The 6,383-nt window shown below is 41.9% G+C and overlaps 1 protein-coding gene across 9 annotated transcripts in view; it reads right to left on the bottom strand.

The window, feature by feature from the left end:
• LOC115030650 overlaps positions 1 to 6,383 on the bottom strand; it is a 575,682-nt gene that overhangs the window by 58,004 nt on the left and 511,295 nt on the right. The gene's annotated exons all lie outside the window — the stretch shown is intronic.

The following is a 6,383-nucleotide window of genomic DNA, read 5'->3' as shown; positions in this document are numbered from 1 at the left end:
TATAGCCCTGGCTGTCCTGGAACTCACTCTGTAGACCAGGCTGGCCTCGAACTCAGAAATCTGCTTGCCTCTGCCTCCCAAGTGCTGGGATTAAAGGCGTGCGCCACCACCGCCCAGCTGGCCTCAAACTCTTTATTGAGCTGAAGATGCCTCTGAACTTCTGATTGCCCTGCCTCTATCTTTGTAGGGTTGGGGTGACAGGCTAGAGTCACCATAGCCAGTTTATGGAGTGCTGGATCTCAGATTTAGGGCTTTTGAACTTGTCGTCAGGCCCCTGGCTTCCCTTCCCTTCAGCTTCCCTGGTCCAGGCCACGGCTCAGTGAATTTAGATTATCCAATCTGAGAAGCAGCAGTCTTAAAGCGCCTGCCTTAGAAGCCAAAGGTCTGGGAGGGAAATACAGAAACAACAGGGCATATGGCTGTTGATTAACCTCATTAAGGACTGCAAACTAAAGAATGTTAGCATTTGTCTTTTCTCAGAAAGGCAACAGAGAGTTTTCCTTTCTCTGAGCTTACCCCTGCACTCCATAGGTGATAACTTAAATCAAAACTGCCCTTTGAGGTCAGTAGCCCTTATTTTAAGTCAGTGAAATATAAAATAAACATTGTTATTTTCATAGGTACTCTGGAGAGTTTATTTTGTATCGCACATAAAACTAGACATACGTATAATATGTTTTACAAGGCCAACAAAGTATAATAGCTTTTTTACACTTTACTTGCCAACGTGGCAACCGTGGCTAGCTCCTCTCACCGCCGACTTGCCAGGGGTGGGCTGACTGGCATATTTGAATTAAAATAAAGCTTCAGTGTCTGCCGACTGCATCGTATTATCTATGAGGCCGAAATCCTGGGAGCAAATCCTGAATCTTCTAGAACTGGCTCTTTTGTTTGGGATTTACTGAGAGCTTAGTTTATAACAAAAGGAGGAGGAGGCATCTCTCTCCTCCTCATAATTAAGTGTAGGGACTAATTCAGAGACAAACCCAGAGAGATGTCCTACTTAGAGTTATATTTCTATGCAGAGTGGAGAGCAAACGGGGTGGGCCAGACACCTGATTGTTAGCAGAAGGTTTACACTGTTAGACAAGTGTACTACAGGACTCTGACCCACTAAAATGAAGAGCAACAGCCACTGAGGTGCCGATGTCCTCTGCTCAGGGTTGGGACTCTGCAAGAAGGATCTGAAAGTCTGTCTGCGAAGAGGAAGCGTTTGGGTCGGGCTTGGCCGGATGTGTGCTGAGTCTGAGTGTCATTTATCTTCCTCTTGCGTTACTCTGAGAGGCTGCAAAATTAATAGTTGTCATGTTAAGTGAGAAATAAGTGGAGCAAAATTCTTCTATGAGGAAAAAGAATGCAACTTTCCTCACGAGAATTGTCAGATGTTTTGCTTCCAAGGAGCATACGATTTTTAGCAAAATACAGATAACCCAAATGTGTGCTCAAAGAAGAGATTTTTACAGAATGTTAGTACAGACTGCTTAATAATCCACGTGCAAACTGATGTCTGTTTATATCTATTTATTAAAGGATAAGGAAAACAGATTGACTGATCAACATCACCAATATTAACTGTCACAGACAGGCATTGGGAGGATATCTGTGAAACTGAAACAGACTCCACTAAAACAGGCCCTCCGACTTTAAAACCATCTAGGCAAAGTGACAGCTCAGAACATCTGCTAGCCTTCTGTTGAGCCTGCACTAGAAGTCATGGGGTGCACAGCTGTAGGCATTTCAGGCTTTTCTCCCCCAACATCTGTCACAGCAGTATAATAATGTAGGTAATTATCAACACCTTACATAAACTGTTTGCTATTTCAGTTTTGAGAAAGAGTAAAATTAACGTTCCAATGATTGGAAAAAATTGAGATAAATGTAATTATATTTTTATCTAAAAATGAACAAATGATCTGATCTTTAAAAAAAACCATACATTTTAAATATTTTCTGCAGCGGATCTGGATATGTATTATATAAAAAAAGCAAATATCACGCAAGGTCTTATGTTTGAAAGTAAAGACAGAGCAAATGAGAGAATGAAGAAGCCAGCGACCAGCATTCTGAGGAAGAGAAGGTGCTATGGTTTGGGATAAAAAGGTAGCATTTGCTAAAACTACACAATTGTGGCATTAACTGAGTCTTCATAAGAAGTTAAAAATTCATTTAAGATATCACTCTAAGACAGTCCACAGTGCTGAATTATTAAAACCTGCATCTGTCCACTCTTCTTCCAGCATTAGAACTCTGCACTGACGTGGCAAATGAAGCTGTAGTCATACTGTGCCAGCCCAGTCCCTAAAAGTCACACACCCTATGTGTACCCAAGGCCCTTTCACTCTTTAAGTTCAACCTGCCTGCAGATCGCCTACCAGAGGCAGCGCTGCACTGTTTTACTCTGATCCCCTTGGTCTGTTAAGTCATTTTCCAGCCTAAACCACCCTGAGGGATAAGATTGTCTTCCAAAGTTCCTGTTCTAGGGGAAGATGATGGCCAGTTGTGTCTTATAGAAAGACCAGGACTCGCCCTAGCAAACAGAGGGGGTGGTATAGCCAAGAGGACTCATTTCTACATGCAGTGTCATGGCTGCCAACTAATTACACACTTCTTTTGTTTCTGCTACAAAAGGGATGCTACCTTTGTCAGAGGCTGTACGTCGAGTATGTTCAGGCAAAGACAAGAGAAAAATTGAAAAAGTTCTATCAGTTCTACCCAGTGAAGAAGAATGGTAAGGTCATAATCACCATCCCAGCAGTTTGCTGAAGTTTCCATGTTATCACAGGAAGATGTATGAAGGGGTTGGAGATCCTCATTACATCTCTATTGCCATGATAAAGTGCCATGACGAAGGTGACTTAGAAAAGAAAGTGTTTAGTTTTGGGCTCATGGTTCCAGAGGGTGAGAGTCCATTACTATCATGGTGGGAAGCATGGCAGCAGGCAGCAGGCAGCAGGCAGGCAGGTATGGTGCTGGAGTAAGTAGTAGTATCTGGGACCTTACATCTGATCCACAAAGCACAGGGTAGAGAACTAACTGGGGATGGTGTGGGTTATTGGAACATCAAAGCCTACTTGAAAACACACTTCCTCTAGCAAGGCCACACCTCCCAATTCTTCCCAAATAGTTCCACCAACTGGGGACAAACATTCAACCACGTGAGCCTAGAGATGACATTCTTGCTCAAACCACAACATATGGCTCAGCCATTAAGAGCATTGGCCACTCATGCAGAGGTTTGATTCTCACCACCCACATGATGGCTCACAATGGTTTATAACTTCAGTTCCAGGGACTTCAACACTCTCTTTTGTCCTTCACAGGCCCTAGGCATGCAAGTGGTACACAGATATATATATATATATATATATATATATATATATATATATACAGGCAAAACATCCACACATTCAAGATAAAAATAAAAATAAATATGGAGATCTCATTAAAAAATGAAGAAAGGTATAAGAAAAGGGAGTTGTGAAGAATGCTGGGTGAGAACTGTTCTCAAACATCTGCAGTAAAAGGAAACAGTTATTTTAGCCACAATTGTGTGTGTTCAATATTATTCTCTCTTAGGACTATCTTGTGGAGGATGGATAGTCTATTAATGGGCTCACTATGGCAAAATACTGTGTCAGCAACTCATAATCTAAAGATCTAGAAAGGGTAGGCAGAAGTAAACGGAGGTACTGGGGATAAAGATGGCTCTGGTGGCTGCCATAGCTCATGCCTGTATTCTCAGCACTCTGGAGGCTAAGGCAAAGATACGGAGAGAGCTTTCTTCTCAAACAACCGCCAGACTAAGCAAACTCCAAACCCAACCAAACCCAAGAGTGAAGGTCGGTAGAGAAAAAGAACAAAGAGAAAGGAGGAAGGAGAAAGAAAGGAGGTATTGATGGCCAAACAGAAAATTTGGGACCAGCTGAAAGTAGGTAAAAGTAGGTGAAAGTAGGTGATGTTTCCTACAGACAGACATCAGTCCTAAGAATAAGTCTTGAGAAGAGAAATACTTTTAAATTGTAAACTTGAAGTTTGGTTTTGAAGCCTGTTGAAGCGGGCTTATTTGATACGTTTCAGTGTCCTGTTTTGGTATATTCCGAAGTCCAGAAAAAGGAGAGAGAGGAAAGAGTTCAGTTTCTGAATGGCTTGGTGAATGATTTAATGGTGACCTGGACTTTGTGAAGTTGTTGCTTTTCCTGCCTGCTTAAGCAGAGGGAACGCATCACAAACTGCAGATATCAAAACGATTGTGCTAGAGCAGTGGTTCTCAACATCCTTACTGCTGCAACCCTTTAACATAGTTCCTCACGTTGTGGTGACCCCCTAACCATAGAATTACCTCATTGCTAATTCATAACCAATTTTGCTATTGTGAATCATAATATAGATATCTGATATGCAGAATATCTGATCTGTGACCCTTGTGAAAGGGTCATTCATCCCCAAGGGGTCCCACTAGTGATCCACTGTGCTAACAAGCCCCTGACATGGGAGCATGGGCGGAAGTTCCCAGTGTGTATCCTGAGCACCTGGCACCCTGTCTACAGGCATCCTCACCCATGATGTCCTGGGTGGGTAAGCTCAGACTCTTTGGGGAGTCTGTTTCATAGCTCTTGGGGGTGCTAGTTTGCAGCCTTCCCACATCCCTTTCCTCTTTTGTGTTATCTTCTGTCCCCACAATGAGCCCCCTGCCTTCCTCATCCTTTGTGAAGAGTCTGAGTCTGGCTTTGGGTCCATCTTTCCCAGGTATGCCCTAGACTTGCCCCATCCTTTGGCTTTTTGAAATCTGAAATAAACGGCTCATAAACTGATCCTCCAAAACAAATAGGTGACTGATAATAACATCAAACACTTACTTCAAAGTTCTGAGTTTTGTGTTATAAGCTCTTTGGGGAAAGGAAACAGATTGTAGCCATGTTTGTATCCTTTGTATCAATAGTGGAGAGCCTTTCCCACACCCATGCACTCCTTAGTGTTTGCAGGCGGCTGTCTTTCTCCCTAAAGCTAGCTATATATGATAGAGTTATCGGCTATGATTACACTTTTTTGTTTTGTTTTTTTTTGTTTTTTGTTTTTGGTTCTACTAGCTAGAGAGCAACAGTGGTGGAGGGCAATTAGAGAGCCTTTTTGTTTTTGTTTCTGAGATAGGGCTTCTCTGTGTATCTCTGGTTAGCTTGTGAACTCACTATGTAGACTAGGCTGTCCCTGTACTCAAAGAGATGCGCCAGCTTCTGCCTCCCTTGTGCTGGAGTTAAAAGTGCATGCAATCACAACTGACTTAAGATTAGAGTTTTTAGATATTAATTTTCTCTTTACTGATATTTATTATTATTACACCAAAGAGAGAACTCTAAAGGCAACACTCATCTGTTCCGGCACATTAAGAAATTCTCCATATTAAATTACACACACACACACACACACACACACACACACACACACACACACACACAATCTTCTTTTCCCTAGATAAGACAGGGTTTCTCTGCATAGCCCTGGCTGTCCTGGAACTTGCTTTTGCTATGTAGATCAGGCTGGCCTCAAACTCACAGAGATCTGCTTGCCTCTGCCTCCTGAGTCCTGGGATTAAACGTGTGTGCCGGCACATCTATTGGATCTTGTTTTGTAGAAGTGGAAATTTGTAGCATAGACTCTTAAATCCTTAAAATAGTCCCAATGGTTTAATAGTAGGCCCCTTGAAGTCTATTTGAAAAAAATTCACAGCTTTCAGTTTCTCAATTTTTTTCACTAGCATATGTCAAGATAGAGTTTAGAGGTGTAGTTCACTGTTCATAAAACAGGTCTTTAATGTTTTCAGCATCGTGGCAGCCTGCTTGTTTTCACTGTGTTAAAGCTGCACTCAAGGAACTCTGCCATGTTCTGTCAGTCAAGGATCAGAGGGAGCAGGCTTGAGTGTAAATGATTATTAGCGTGCCTATGATAGAGCTAAAAAGACTTGGAAGAATCTCACAATGTGAGGGGTAGCTTTGAACATTTGTTACCAAGAAAAAGAAGGATTTGAAGGTTATGATAGGGCACTTTATCAGAAACCTGCCCTCTAGCTGAGTATAGTGGCACACACCTGTAATCAGAGTACAGGGGAGGTAGATGTAGAAGGATCAGGGGTTCAAGGTCTACCCTAGCTACATACCTCATACTTAATTCAAGGCCAGACTGGGTTGCATAGATAGATAGATAGATAGATAGATAGATAGATAGATACATACATACATACATACATACATACATACATACATATCTATATCTATATCTAGATATGTGATAGGTGATAAATAGATAGGTAGGTAGATACGTGGGCAGATAGATAAATAGATAGTCAGATAGAGGGATAGATAGGTAGATAGATAGAGGAATGGATAGAT

The sequence above is a fragment of the Mus caroli genome, chromosome 3, assembly GCF_900094665.2.
Source record: "Mus caroli chromosome 3, CAROLI_EIJ_v1.1, whole genome shotgun sequence".
Lineage (NCBI taxonomy): Eukaryota > Metazoa > Chordata > Mammalia > Rodentia > Muridae > Mus > Mus caroli.
This window is presented reverse-complemented; position numbering and strand designations above follow the sequence as displayed.